At 44.2% G+C, this 15040-nt stretch overlaps 2 protein-coding genes across 5 annotated transcripts in view; both read right to left on the bottom strand.

Annotated features, from left to right (window-relative positions):
- DICER1 (dicer 1, ribonuclease III) overlaps positions 1 to 9654 on the bottom strand; it is a 70940-nt gene extending 61286 nt beyond the window's left edge. The window contains exon 1 of one of the 4 annotated variants that reach the window (XM_082736269.1): positions 9462 to 9654. The gene's annotated coding sequence lies outside the window, so the exon portion shown is untranslated. Of the gene's footprint in view, positions 1 to 9300 lie in introns of all 4 variants that reach the window. The other 3 variants (XM_082736268.1, XM_082736267.1, XM_082736270.1) reach the window with 3 other exon arrangements.
- The window catches only part of SYNE3 (spectrin repeat containing nuclear envelope family member 3), a 978380-nt gene that overhangs the window by 668867 nt on the left and 294473 nt on the right, over positions 1 to 15040 (bottom strand). The gene's annotated exons all lie outside the window — the stretch shown is intronic.

Below are 15040 nucleotides of genomic sequence, written 5' to 3'. Positions count from 1 at the left end.
TCATGTAACAGAACTCTACGGACCCCCAGATGATACAACGGAATGAACCTGACCCACCTAAGATGTTCAGGGAAGAAACCCAACACGAAACCATACAACTTCCACTATACAGAGTTAAAAATAAGAAAAAGTTGGGGGCACCTGGGTGGCTCAGTGGGTTAAAGCCTCTGCCTTCGGCTCAGGTCATGATTGGGATGGAGCCCAGCATCCGTCTCTCTGCTCAGCAGGGAGCCTGCTTCCTCCTTGCTCTCTGCCTGCCTCTCTGCCTACTTGTGATCTCTGCCTATCAAATAAATAGATAAAATCTTAAAAAAAAAAAAAAATAAGGAAAAGTCGGCATGGTGTTTTTGGCCAGGGGCTGAGGGGGCGTAATTGCCTGGAAACACTTTGTGTATCCTTGCGATTTATGTACTTTCCGGTCTATCAGTTGAAACTGATGCCACTTAAAGTTTATTTTGAAAGATAAGTAAGCAATCCTTAATACAATATGTAAAACTTCCTCATTTGCCATGGTGCACATGTGAGACAGCAGGGAGAAGGTTTACCTTCACTGAGCACTCAAATTCTATTATCTCATTTCATCCTCAAAACACCCCTGAAACAAGGGTCATTTCCATTTTACAGGGATTTGAAAACACTTACCCAGGGCCATATTCCCCAATAAATGGGAGAGATGGAATTCTACTTAAATTCTGACTCCAAACTTATTTCTGTAATATACAATTACCCTCTAGGGTATTTACACTAAATCTATTTACACTGATTTGCCTGTCAAAATAAGCTCCTTCTGGATATGTTCCTTTTGATCTCACGACAGGGGTGAAAAAGAGTAAATGCAATTTAACATTAACAGAAGCAAACTAATATTTTAATTTTAGCTCAGTCTGTACACACACATAAGTAAATATTCCTTTAATTTTAAAGCCTGTGGCAACCCAAATCAGCCCTGCCCACGGACATTTCCCTTGGCCTTTCTAGTCTAAAAGCATAGATGCTCAATAAATACACAGTAACTGACTATACATCTCACCATTTTTTCTAGTATCTCTATTCCATTCAGCTGATGACTAAACGGTGATGCACTACTGGCTACAAATACTACATAACGACTTCTTTAGTAAAACAGAAAGTACTACCTTCAAAGAGATTACAATCAGAGGGGGTTCAGACACAGTGAAATAAACTAGATAATATTTCAGAAACTACAACGTTCTATGTAATTTTGTCTTCACTCAACTCAGACGACACAAGTAAGTATTTTACCTGAGCATCTGCCACAGATACACAGCGAATACAGATGTCATACATGTACATAGGGATTGTGTGTGCACATATGCACGTATGTGTGCGTGCACAGGTGCACGTGCTTTAAAAAAGCTTTAAGAAAATTATTTGTTTCCCTATTCTCGGCCAAAGTACAGACGGAACTCAGGTTTAAAAAAACAAAAAACAAACAACTTCCCAGAATTCTCCCAATGTTTAGCAATACAAAAGCCACGTGTTTACATAAACTGCATAAAACCAATATCCTCCTTCAGAACCGCATCATATGTCCGTGGAGATTTTCTACAAACACATCCCAAAAGGACAGTGCTATTTGGCAATACCTTATTTCACATAATTAATTGAAGAAGGGCTGGAAACTAAAGGCCGTATATTGGAAAAGCCAAAAAGAATGATTCCTTTGAAGCTACTAATTGCATTTAGACAAGAAATTACAGCTGGCCTGAATTCCTATTCAATTTACAAACGACATTCAAATGACTAATTTTAGGTTGTTTTATCACTTATTCCCATATTTTTATCAACAAAATTTTGCCTTTTCCTTAAAACACCCAAAATTATGTTTGGTCTAAGATTAATAAACAGTTTATTAGATGCAGGAGGTACATATAAAGATTCAGAAGTCAGGAATTTCTCCTCTGTAATACTTAGCCATACAAGACTGAGAAAAGTTAAGTAATCTCAGTACAGTCTTATGTACAAAAGAAAAGCCTTTAAAATTAAATTAGCAAGGTCTCTATTAGACACTTTAACCCTCAGTCACAGGACCAGAGGCGTCTTGATGGGTTACCTGCTTGTCACCATACTGATCAGATAGAAGTCTTTAAACAGTTTGTTGGATTTTCCCTAACAGGCATTTATCAAGCTGCACTAGGAACAGAGACAGAAAATGAAAAAAGACTCCACAGTCTCTGATTCTGCCCTCTGTTCAAGGCAAAACTGGCTCTCTCTACTTTTCAAGATGATTTCCCAGGGGTTTTCATCTTATGTTTCCCCTGCTCAGAAGAGCTCACAAGGCCATGGTTTCCTTTCTCACGGTCACTGTGCACAAACCTTAATGCCTCACGGTCACTGTGCACAAACCTTAATGGGCAAAAAAATGCAGCCTCTCTATTTCATGCCTCATGTTTAGTAAAGAATCTCAGCTTGAAACAGAGAGGTCTGAGAACAATATGGATGCTTCAAAGACAACTGACTCTAAGATATTTAGGGACCTGTAAATGTTCTCAATATTACTAGAGAGAAAATTAAAGCTAAGTCCAGAAAGGCCAAGGTGGCCTGCCCTTAGCCTGCAGCTAGTTATTTAGAAGTAAAGCCCATCTAGAGCAGAGGTTTCTTAACCACACAGTCTTGGCCCTATTCATTCCATTCCATCAATCAGGTGGAACTTATGCCTCTATCACCCAGAAGAGTGTCACTATTCCTCAGTTAACCTATTATTTCTCTTTATATGCGTAGACATAGCCTAATCAAGCATCTACAGATAGGATTCAGGAAAGGTCCCTGCACCTCCGATAATTTAATGTAAAATTATGAGCATATATATTTTTCTGGGAATAAGATTCACATCTTTCATCAAATCAACAGTCTGCAAAGAGTAAGAACCACTGGCCCACACCAAAGACGGGAGACAGATACACAGAAAGTTCATACTGGTTTGAAATATAGACAAAGGACGATGTATTTATTCATGCATAAGAGAAGAATAATGGTTATTTAGGGAGAGCTAGCAATATTAAGGCATTATTACACTTGACATCACTATTGCAGAGACCCAATGAGACAGCTGAACCATTAGACACAATGTAGAACATTTTCAGTATAGAACTTCGCCTATGAAATAACTGCTCTCCAGCCCTCCTCTCTTTCACCATCCATTATAAATGTATTGGACATCCATCCCTACAGCAATAACTTTGGGCGGGGGGGATCATAACATAACCACATTTAACATAAGTAAGATTTTCTCAATGCAGATAAAGGAAAAACAATATCTGCTAAATGTTATCAAAGAGTAATTATGTGCCAGAAGTGGGATGGGAGTTTAAGAAACTCATTTTTTTCCCCTCACAACCTCAAACAGGTAGTCTTATGACCAGTTTACCAACGAGGAAGCAGACACTCGGCAAGTTTGCTACATGGGGGACTCAGCATCTGAACCCTGGTCTCTCTCACATCAGACATTTGCTCTACAAAGCTCTGATAAAATATTAATATTTAATTTTGCAAGGTGGAAAAAGCTTAAAATACCACTGATCAGAGCTCCTCCCGAGCAACCGCTGTGCAGGAGGCTGTGTAAGAGAAGGCAAGGCCCTTCAAACCATTGGGATCATCATGTTAATTTTGCCTTCCTGGGCTGTTACCATTAGGAAGACAAAAATTCTGGAATCTCAAAGTATCAGACAAGTCTACTACCTTTCTTTCCCCTTCAAGTATGTTACTGATCTAACTTAGAGAACCTTTCTAACATTTCAAAGATCAATTTATAAATTGAGATCCTGCTTTCCTTATTCGAGTTCTGTAAATACATTATTTTTAAAATTCTGAACTGGTTTGCTGACATTTTCTAATTCCCAGAAGACTTTCCAAACCTGTTTTTTTTTTTTTTTTTTAATTTGACAGACAGAGATTACAAGTAGACAGAGAAGCAGGCAGAAAGAGAGGAAGGGAAGCAGGCCCCCTGCTGAGCAGAGAGCCCGATGCGGGACTCGATCCCAGGACTCCGAGATCATGACCCGAGCCGAAGGCAGCAGCCCAACCCACTGAGCCACCCAGGCACCCCCCAAACCTGTTTTTTAAATCACTGCTTTACTGTATACACTGAATTGTCAGCTGAAACAGAACTACCACGACAACTACCAGAGTGAGGTTGCTTCAATACTGAGGTTGCTTTCAATAGAAAGCTTTCTATACCAGAAGAACTTTCAATTTTTATAGCACTTTTCTTTTTATTTAAAGATTTTACTTATTTACTTGAGAGAGACAGCGAGCATTAGCGGGTAGAGGGACAGAGAGAGATGGAGAGGGAACAGACTCTCCACCAAGTGGGAGCCTGATGCGGGGCTCAACCCAGAACCCTGGGATCATGACCTGAGCCACCCAGGCGCCCAGCACTCTTCTTCTATGAAATTCTTAAAACTTCTCTCAGCCCACAATGTTTCTATGCACCTAGTCATAGGGAACCTCACAAATGGAGGAGAATCAAGAATCAGACAGCATGACTGGTCCAAAATCAGAAGGGTGATGATATTTTTAAAAGCCTTAATATACATGCAATATTATTCTCCAAAAATCTACCTCAGCTTCTAAAATTTCAAAAATTAAATATAAACTAATCTATTCATTCCACAAACCTGAGCACCTTCTGCTCTGTCCGGCACTATTCCATCCTTACTCTCATAAACCCTTATACAGCCAAGACACTGAATATCACCAAGAACCTCAAAAATGAAAACACGAGGACCAACGTGTCATTACTTTACGTCTTCTTTCTAGTACCAGTCCTGCTGACATCCTCGGACAGTGTTTTCTTGTGACACCTTCTCAGTCACTTATTTAAAATGTAAAGCAACTTTGTATTTTAAAAGAGTACCAACAATTCATTGACAATTTCAGATAAACAGGAAAGTCACTTTGTACTCGGGTTTATTTTAACAAAGGCCTTTTTACAGGACTGAAAATTTAAATATCATCAGCTAGGCTTCTCGACCACTTCTCTCTGTATTCATTCAGAGAGTCTACACCACCCCGTAAGAAATAAAGACAGGCCCAGAGAATCCTGACCGCCTGTGCTGCGCAGAAAAGAGTTCATTTGCGAATGGATTGTTACTCAGCAACTGTCAAAAGCCTGAATGAGACAATTGATATTTCAAGGACATTAGCCTAAAGATAAATTAACTAGCTCTATGGAATCAAATTACCACAACGAAGCACACCTGTATTACTAAAGCTTTTCTATTATGCCAGACGCTTGTATCCACTGCCTCTAAAATGGCATGCGAAAAATGTTTCCCTATCATTTGTAAAATGTAAAACATTTTTTCCATATATTGTTAATATCGTTTTATGCAAGAATCCAAATGATTACTCTTCGTACAAGAGAAAAGTCTGCTTCTCTTGGTATACTTCCTCTCATTAATCACTGCCAACTATAGTCTTGTTTCCTCTTTTGCTCTAACAAAAATTTAAAAAAGAAAAAAAAAAAAACCCTTTAGTTACACACAGAGGCTGAGCCATCCTTGCCGTAAGCCTCTCTTCTAATTCCCTCTAGCAACTTCCATACTCTATGCCTCGACCTCCGCCATCCCCTTCAGTCTTCTCAAACCTGTCATTGTAAGACAATCTCAAATCCTTTCTCAAGTAGACAAATTATAAAGTAACACACAGGTGTCTCTACATCGCTGTACTAATATTACAATCCCTTTCACAGAAATTAGTTGCAACTAAAAATCACCCTGGGTCATGCAAAAGATTTGGTGAACATCAAAGAATCAGAAGATAAGGACTAAAAGATCCACCTCACAGGCTAAGCAGGTAGACTCCCAAAGAGATAATGGCACCCCCTAAGATCCTGGTCTACTTTGGCAAGTCCTAAGTGCATATTACAAGGAAACCGGTGAATACGAGCTAGTTTAATACATATCCGTCCCCTGGGGTTTCCTGAATGAAGGAAACTCCTGAATGTCCAAAAAGCTGAGCACAAGGTGAACAAGATAAACCACTTAGCTTCAACTTAGTATTTAAGCAAGTTCAACATGTGCCTTCCCAGTCTCCTCCTCTAGCACCCACCGGAGCGCAAAGGAGCCCCAGATGAAGCAATGGAATGACCTCAGTTACCTGAACATCCAATGGGCAGTGGAAGGAAGCAAGATCATAAAAATGAGCAAATCCTGGGCATCAAGGAGATTAAAGTCTTTTATTGACACAGAGGAGTTATTTACAGGATAGTATCACTGCCTGGAACAACCCTCAGAAAACTCACAGTGCAATAAATACTGAATTTTTTGTGTGTTTTGATGACCAAGAAACAGTCTGACCTCTTCCGAGTTTATACCCAAAAGAAGTAAAAGCGGGGGCTCAAAGACCTATACATCTATGTTCAGAGCGGCGTTACTCACGAAGCCTAAGGGCAGAAGCAACCCAAGTGTCCATTCACATCAAAACAGGTAAACAAAATGTGTGTGTGTGTGTGTGTGTGTGTGTTGAATATTATTTGGGCTTAAAAAAGAAGGAAGTGCTGACGTATGCTACAACATGAATGATCCCTGAGGACTATGGTAGGTGAAATAAGCCAGTCACGAAAGGACAAATACTGTATGACTCCAGTGATAACGAGGTTCCTAGAGCAGTCAGATCCACAGAGACAGAAGAATGAGGGTGCCCAGGTCTGAGAGATGGGTAGAATGGGACGTCAGTGTTTAACGGGAACAGAGCCCCCCTGAAGATAAAGGGAAAGTTTTGAAGATGTACGGATGGCGATGACAGTCACAAAACAACGCGCACACACGTACTGTCACTGAACTGCACACTTAAGAACGGTTAAAATGGTAAATTTTGTGCTGCATACTTTACCACAAGAAAGGGGGAAAAAATCTAAATTATTTATCAGATAATCAAAGGTCCCCCGAATATTTAGAGAGTTTCTTTCTTTCAACAAATACTAAGGGCTCACCTGCATTTATGCAGGTTTTCCTCCTAAAATCCACTTGGCACAACAATGCAGTTCAATGCAATGCAGAGGATCCACACAGAGGCCCCTGAAATCAAACCATGACCGAATCCTGACTGCCACTTTCAGGTTCCTAACTCGAGTCAATAACCTGAGTCTTTGTTTCCTTACATGTAAAATAAAGACAATACTGAGTTCACCTCAGGATCACAGTGAGGAAATGAGAATGTATATAAAAGCAACTGAAACATCTTGGTACATAATAAGGGGGCACTTTTCATTAATGAATGTGTCCCTTCTTTCCTTTGCCACAAGGAATGACCACAGGATGTTAAGGTCACGAGTGAGAGGACCTCTGTAAAACACCTGCTTTCTCAAATGAAGCCAGCATCTCTCACCTGCCAGACAGTGGCAGGGAATAAATCATCTCAATGCCATAACAGTCATTCTTCCTAGAAGGCAGCACTACGCCAAAAGAGCTACCAGCTATGAAACACCACAAAATCGCTATCAAATAAGAATCACGAGCCCCATCGAAAGACAACGTCTTCTACAACCAAGACAAGAAAACTTAGCAATGGCCAAACCTCGCTGTACAACTCACACAAGAGCCACAGGCAAAATACAGTAGACGGTCTTAACCTTCAAAGACGAGATGACGGCATAAACCGAAAATCATGGCAGGAAAATAAGATCTTTTCTCCCCAAATTAAAACTAATACATCTTTTCTAAGAACTGCATGTTGAGGCCATGAATACATCCATTAACCCACGTCACCATTTAAATGTACATAGTGACCATTTTAAAGACAGTCTTTATAGTATTTCTCATCTCTAAACAGAGTAAGTTTGACATGGTCTAAAATAAAATTCTACAATTATATGCATGTATGTGTGTGTTTGTGTGTGTGTGTGTGTGTGTGTGTGCGCGCGCGCGCCATACACTCCATAGAATACACATGTTTCACAGGCAGTAGCTGGCTCTGAAGACAACACTATGCCAAATAAACTGATTATTCCAGAGCCTAGATCCTAATAATAGTCCCCAAAACATTAATAGGGCTAAAATCACTATTCCCTAGCAGTCAGTCTCATTCAGACCTCTAATATAAAGTTCTGGAGCTCTTGGTTAAGATGTGCTCTTATTTAGGAAATTTAACGTCTACAACAATACATGTTCAACGGAGCGAACCTGTTTCTGAAAGCACATTTTAAAAGATATATTTTCCAAGTTACTTAAGTCCCCACTCCTGCCCTTTTCCATTCACTGAGCGTGCTGCACCTAACTCGAAAAACAAGCAACGGAAGACAATTGAAAATCGGGATTGTAACGATTGAGAAAATTCAAAGCCAGAAGCGCCTCCAAGCAGCACAGACTTCAAAGTAATTCCTCTTTAATGAGACGAATGCTTTTTAAGTGTGATAGTTCTAAGAATGCTTAGACTCTTCATATGGTTCGGTAACGTGCGGCGGAAAGAAGGACTTCCTTCACAAAAGCACGGGCTGAGCACTGTAGAGCGCAGGACTCCCCACTCATCCCCGTTTTTACAAATCTCCATGCTATTAGAGATGCATTACGTGGTTTTGTTAAGCTCGGCTGCGGGCAAAGCCTTCGGGGCAGCTCGGCTTTTCTAGACAATCCACATAAATCTGGTGTGCTAACCTAAAACATACACTCACTTCCCGAAGATTAAAAACCCTCTAGAAAGGCTCCTCGGCAGGGTTCCGGCGTTCCGGCAACAAAAACACCGGAGGGGAGGGGCGAAAAGATGGCCTCGGCCACCCGCCCCGGGGGACCCAGAGCTGGTCACCTGCCAGTAAACACGAACAATCCTCCCCGGGCGGGACCCGAAGGCTCGCGCTTCCCCGCCAGCCCCGCCAGCCGGCCTTCCTGCGCTGCGAGGGGGCCTCGCGCCAGGGGCCCCACCGCCGCCGCCGGTCCCGAGGATGCTCCCGGGACGCCGCCGCGGGGCCCGTACCGCGCCCGCGTGCCTAACCGGACCTGTCAAAGCCCGCTCTCCTCCAGCCCGGCGGGCGGCAGGCCCGGCTCCAAGCCCGCTGCGGACGCGCCCGCGGCCCCGGCCGCCGCCAGCGCCACCGCACCGAGTCCCCCAGAGGCGCCGACTCCGGAGGGGCGCCGGGGTCGGTGCAGCGCGGAGCCCGGCGCGGGGGCAGCCCGGCACGCAGGCCGCGCCGCCGGGGACCAGGCGAGGCGGCGCCATCTGGCCGCGCCGGCTCCCCTCCCCGGCGGGTCCGGGCCCGGGCGCCCACGCGGGCCTCGGCGCGGGGGCCGGGCGGAGCCGCTCCCCGCCCCGCACACAAAGCGGCTCCGCGGGAGCCCGCCTCACCTGCAGCACGGGGCGCCGCGGGCCTTCGAGAACCATCGGACCCCGCTTCGGCGCGCGCGTCACAGCCCAGGCCTCCCGGTGCCGCCTGGCGCCGCCGCCGCCGCCGCCATTTCCTCCCGCTCGCCGTCGCCTCGTCCCCGCTGTCAGGTTACTCCATTCACCTGGGCCTGGAGCCGCCTGCGCCGCGCCTCCGCCTCGACCCCTCCCGCCGGCGCCTGCGGAGACTGCGCAGAGCCCGGCTCGCCCGCAGCCCGCGCACGGCCCGCGGCAACGGCGCACCGCGGCTTGGAGAATCCCACCGGCGCCCGCGCCGCCCCCTCCGCGCCCCCACGCTCCGCTCGCTCTGCTCGCCCCGCGCCGGCATGAGAGCGAGCCTGTGATTGGACAGAGTGCGGCGGTGAAAGGTTAATCCTGGCCCCGCAGCCACTCAGGAGCCGGGAGACAGCGGGCGCGGGAGGCGGAAGCCAGGCGGCGTTTGCGGCCCAGCGCCGGGAGTGGGCCGGGGCGATCCGCTGCCCGTGGCCGGGCGCTCCCGGGTCCGCGCGCGGAGACTGTGGGCGCTCGCCCGGCTTGGCAGTATCCCCCGGTTCTCAGAATTCGTCCGCCTCCATTGTTGCCCCTCTGGGCCCACCGCCCCCAAAACGCGGCTCTTCCCCACGGCCGGAATTGTCCTCCGGAGGCTCAGCGCTCCTCTTACCACCGCCTCCCCCTTTTTAAAGGGCCTCCCCACTCGCCTGCTTCTCCCCCGCGGTGGTGGTGCACGGCCCTCCACATTTGGGGAGACAACAGACCCCACCCCCACCCCCGCCCCGGAACTGGGATAACCGGATAATGGGATGGAGACGGCAGCCCCACTATGTAAATTGCTCATTTGCATAGGTCGCAACCCTCTGCCAAACCTCGTGGCTGTGAATTAAAGTATGGGTGGAGGTCAAGTAGTGATTGGCTTACAGAGAATCCTATGAATTTAACCCAAAATGTAGGCATCCCTGGCAGAGCACTGCCGGTGAAAGACCGGTGTGCTCCAGAGGAGGTACGGTGACAGACTCCCTGCTCCGGATCACACGGTAGCCCTGAGCGCCTACTACGTGCCCGAGACACGGTTCCCTGCAGCAGCCACCAGCCCCATGCCGCTACTGAGCACTTAAAAATTGGCTAGTCCCCATTGAGATGTGCTGGTTGGAACCCAGATGTATGCGTTGTTTAAAAAAAAAAACAATGTAAGACAAGACACTGAGCATTTATGGATTGCAAACTGAAGTGGTAATATTTTTATATGTTGGGATAAACATTCTTTTGTTTCTTTTTCTTTTTCGAATGTGAGTGCTGGAAGACTTTTAATGTCTTGTGTGGCCCACATTCTACTGCGGTTGAACAGGCTGCTCTAGGGCTCACAGGCCCGTGATATGAATACGGACCCTCTGAGGTGGGCGTTGTAACTGCCCGGGTTTTAACAGCTGAAGAAACTGACAGGCCTCCAGCCTGTAAGCTAAAAAGTGAACAACTGAGATTAGAACCCCAGGTAGTCTAGCTTTGGGATTGGTGGGCTGTGAGTCACTACCGTGCTCCAATTTTGATCATCTGTCTACCTTAAATTCGCTTGAAGTTTCACTTGAATATAGAATGTTCATGGGCAACATTAGCAAGTAGAACGCTTTGGGCAGAGATCTCCATAAAAGCGTTTCTTATATGTTCAGTACTGTGGGCAACAGACCTCCCCCAGGAACACACATTAGAGCTTTTTCGGAGATAATCCTTTGTGAGAAGGATGGCTTCTCAGGGTGAAGATAGGCAGCGGTCCACTAGCAGTGAGAATCTGTGGGCAGGTCAAATTTCTAGTCCCTCCTGCTGCCTTTTCAATCTGTCAAGACTACCTAGGCAGATTTGTCTGATTTTCACCAATTTTTTTTTTTTTTTAATTTTAAAAATAGGTGGTACAAGGGGCGTCTGGGTGGCTCAGCAGAATAAAGCCTCTGCCTTTGGCTCAGGTCATGGTCTCAGGGTCCTGGGATCGAGCCCCTCATTGGGCTCTCTGCTCAGCGGGGAGCCTGCTTCCCCTCTCTCTCTACCTGCCTCTCTGCCTACTTGTGATCTCTGTCTGTCAAATAAATGAATAAAATCTTAGAAAAAAAAAGGTGGTACAAACATATGGTTCATCCATCAAACAGTATAAAAATGTACATAGCAAAAAAAAAAAAAAAAGTACATAGCACAAAGAATCTCTCTCACACACCTGTTCCCCCAACAGGTAACCAGTGTTTCTTACTCTTCTGCAGAATTTTTTTGTACAGATACAAGCCAAGACTTCCTCATTAACAAAAATGGTAACATGCTACACGTACCTACTATACCTTGTTTTTTTTTACATCCTATATCCAGAAAATATTTTATAGCAATACATACAGAGCTCCTTGCTATTTTTTTTTTTCAATCCCCATAACATTTATTGCTGGGATGTGCTGTTAAGTTTCTTAACCAATTCTCTATTGGTGGACATTTAGACTCCCAGTCTTTTGCAATTAAACATGGAACCATTTGGAACTGATTCAGTATATGGGATGAGGGATGGATCCAAAAAAATTTTTTTTTCCAGATGGCTACACAGTTGGCCATTTATTGGCCATTTGCTAAAGAGTTCACTTCTATGCTCTGCATTTCGTTCCAGTGAACCATCTATCCATGCTCCAGTTGCTGGTTTGTTTTTAAATCCGGAGACCTAAACTCTTACAAGGGATAGAGTTTCACACTTTGTTTGGATCACTAGAAATCTTAGAGCTAATATTTCAGCCCATGTTAAGCAACAGTACAGTACCATGTGGTATGCATTTTCTGTGGGCTAATTTCTATTTTCCCTTTGCCCTGATTATTTCCACAATTTGTTTTATTTTTTTTTTTCTTTATAGAACAAGCCAGGATATAAATACACCTTTGTTTAAGACTCTCTGTTTGCAAGTAACAGAAACCACCCTGAAATAGCTTAACCAAAAGGGAAGAATTTTATCATTGGTTGTAGGACCTCTCACAAAGCTGGGAGCAGGAATAGAGCTACAGCAAAGACCTAGACCCAGGAGCTGGAAAGCTTTCAGGAACTCAAAGGTATTCTCTGTGTCCTTCTTCTAGGGTTTTTTTTTTTTTTCCTCTATATTTGCTTATCTGTGTATCTTTCTCTACTAACTGGTTCTCTCTGCTTTTCCAGCAACACAGGAGAATATAGTCATTCCCCTATTCATCTAGAAAGTCAGCCAAGGGTGGAGGTCAGAGCCCAGAAGGGAAGGTGGGGTGCAGTCCTGCAAAGTCAGGTGGCTGAATATATACACAAGGGAACTACACAAATTAAAAACTATATTGAGGATAATGGAAGCCAGATTTCTCACTATTGGAGAACGGGGTTACAAATTTAGAAAGGGGACAAGCGAGAAGGCTTGAGTAGTCAGATTGGAATTGGAGGTTTTGATGTGAACATAAGGTTTCCGGTGTATACATAAAAGCATATATATGGGATGCCTGGGTGGCTCAGTTGGTTAAGTATCTGCCTTTGGCTCAGGTCATGATCCAGGGGCCCTGGGATGGAGCCCCGCATTGGGCTCCTTGCTCAGCAGGGAGCCTGCTTCTCCTTCTGCCTGCAGCTCCCTGATTGTGTGTGCGCACACTCTCTCTCACACAGATAAATAAATAAAATCTTTTTCTTTAAAAGTATGTATATGTATATATACTTTCTAGCTCTTTCCACTGAAAGGGCTTTGGATTAGCAGTAAACAGCCGGGAGAACACCTCACACCCAGATCTAAATGACATTTTCCACTGAAAAGAACCAGGGCTCCTTGAAGAAAGATCTGATTTCAGGGTCAGGACAGAGAAAGTATAAGATGATCCTGGAACTCCTTATTGGGCCAGAAAATAGGAAAATGCCCAAAGAGTGAAGGAGGCATTTCGAAAGGACAAAGAAGTCAGCATGAAGGGGCTCATGCTGGCCAAATCTGGGAAACTGGAACATCAAAATAAATGATGATAGTAAGAGATTATGTCTCATGGAGTAAAGTAGAATCCATGAGTCCATGCTGATGTGTTTGTTGTGTTTTTTTAAATGAGTAAATAAATGAGGGGAAGAGACAGGTCATCCTTATACTAAAATGTAACTAATAAATTTAGAAGGAATAATGGAATTAGAAAATTACCATTTAGGGAATGCAAACTGGGGAAGCCACTCTGGAAAACAGTATGGAGTTTCCTCAGAAAAGTAAAAAGAGAACTACCCTACGATCCAACAATTACATTATTAGGTATTTATCCAAAGGATACAAAAATACAAATTTAAAGGGGTATAGGTACCCCGAATGTTGATAGCAACACTATCAACAATAGCCAAACTATGGAAAGAGCCTAAATGTCCATCAACTGATGAATGGATAAAGAAGATGTGTTGTGTGTTTGTATGTGCATACGTATATATACAGTGGAAAATTACTCAACCATCAAAAAAATGAAATTTTGACATTCACAATGACATGGCTAGAGCCAGAGTGTATTATGCTGAGTAAAATAAGTCAGTCAGAGAAAAACAAATACCTAGGATTTCACTCTTGGGTGGAATTTAAGAAATAAAACAGGTGAACATATGGAAGGGGACAAAAAGGGAAAAACATAATTAACTCCTTAAGAAAGAGTACAAACAGGGTTGATGGTGGGAGGTGGGCAGGGGATGGGCATTAAGGAGGGCATTGGCTGTGATGAGCATTGGGTGTTGTATGTAAGTGATGAACCACTGAATTCTACTCCTGAAACCAATATCGCATTGTAGGTTAACTAACTAGAATCTAAATAAAAATTTGAAAAAAAAATCACCATTTGCCAATCATCAGAGAAGAACAAGCCGTGTTTGCTAAATCTAGTGGGTAAAAGCTGGACGAGGAAAGTGATATTACATAGGCTCAAAGCATCTCCCCATAAAACTCTCATTTTAAAACAAGAACATTACTAAAGGGAATCTAATAGACATCACCTTACTCAAATATTCAATGTTAACGGTCATGCAGAAGGTCATAGACACCCCCCCCCCCAGTGCTACATGGTACAGCTATAATATGAGCTTTATTGAGGGAAGCTTAAACACACACATACACACTGTCACTTCGACACAGCACAGACCAAGCACAACTATTACGTGTGTACCATGTCAAAGGTTCCTACAGGATGAAGCCTGCTTCAGCCAGCGGCCAGGGATAAAACAAACAGAGCCATAGTCCAAGACAGAATGTGGGCCTTCCCCACACGGCATTACATGCTTACATGCTAGCCTAGTTGGGGCTGGAAAATTCCTAGTTTCTCCAGATAGTAAGAAATATATCAAGGAAAATCCCAGATAGGGTGCCAGGGAACAAGCATACCAAGGACCCAGGTCTGCTCAGAAGGCCCTGGGAACAGCCTTGCTCCCCAGGAACACTCCCCTGGCCCAAGGTCTTGTCTCTCCACTAGCCTGCTTGGTCCAGCTTAACAAGCTCTTAGCTCTGCTACCAAAAGAGGGAAGGAAATGAGCTTCCAGAGCCATAGAAGTATGTCTCTTATCAGTCTTACTGCCAGCAAGGCAATAAATTAACATCAGGAGCTACAGCATCACTTCTGTAATCTTTCTCCCAAAAATGGGTGTCTTGAACCTTATGAGGAAGCATCAGAAAAATCCGAGTTGAGGGACAGCCTACAAAATTACTGGCCTATAATCTGGAAAATTTTTAAGATTATGAAG

The sequence above is a fragment of the Mustela nivalis genome, assembly GCF_964662115.1.
Source record: "Mustela nivalis genome assembly, chromosome: 6".
Classification (NCBI taxonomy): domain Eukaryota; kingdom Metazoa; phylum Chordata; class Mammalia; order Carnivora; family Mustelidae; genus Mustela; species Mustela nivalis.
The sequence above is the reverse complement of the archived record's forward strand: the minus strand, read 5'-3'. Positions and strand labels throughout refer to the sequence as shown.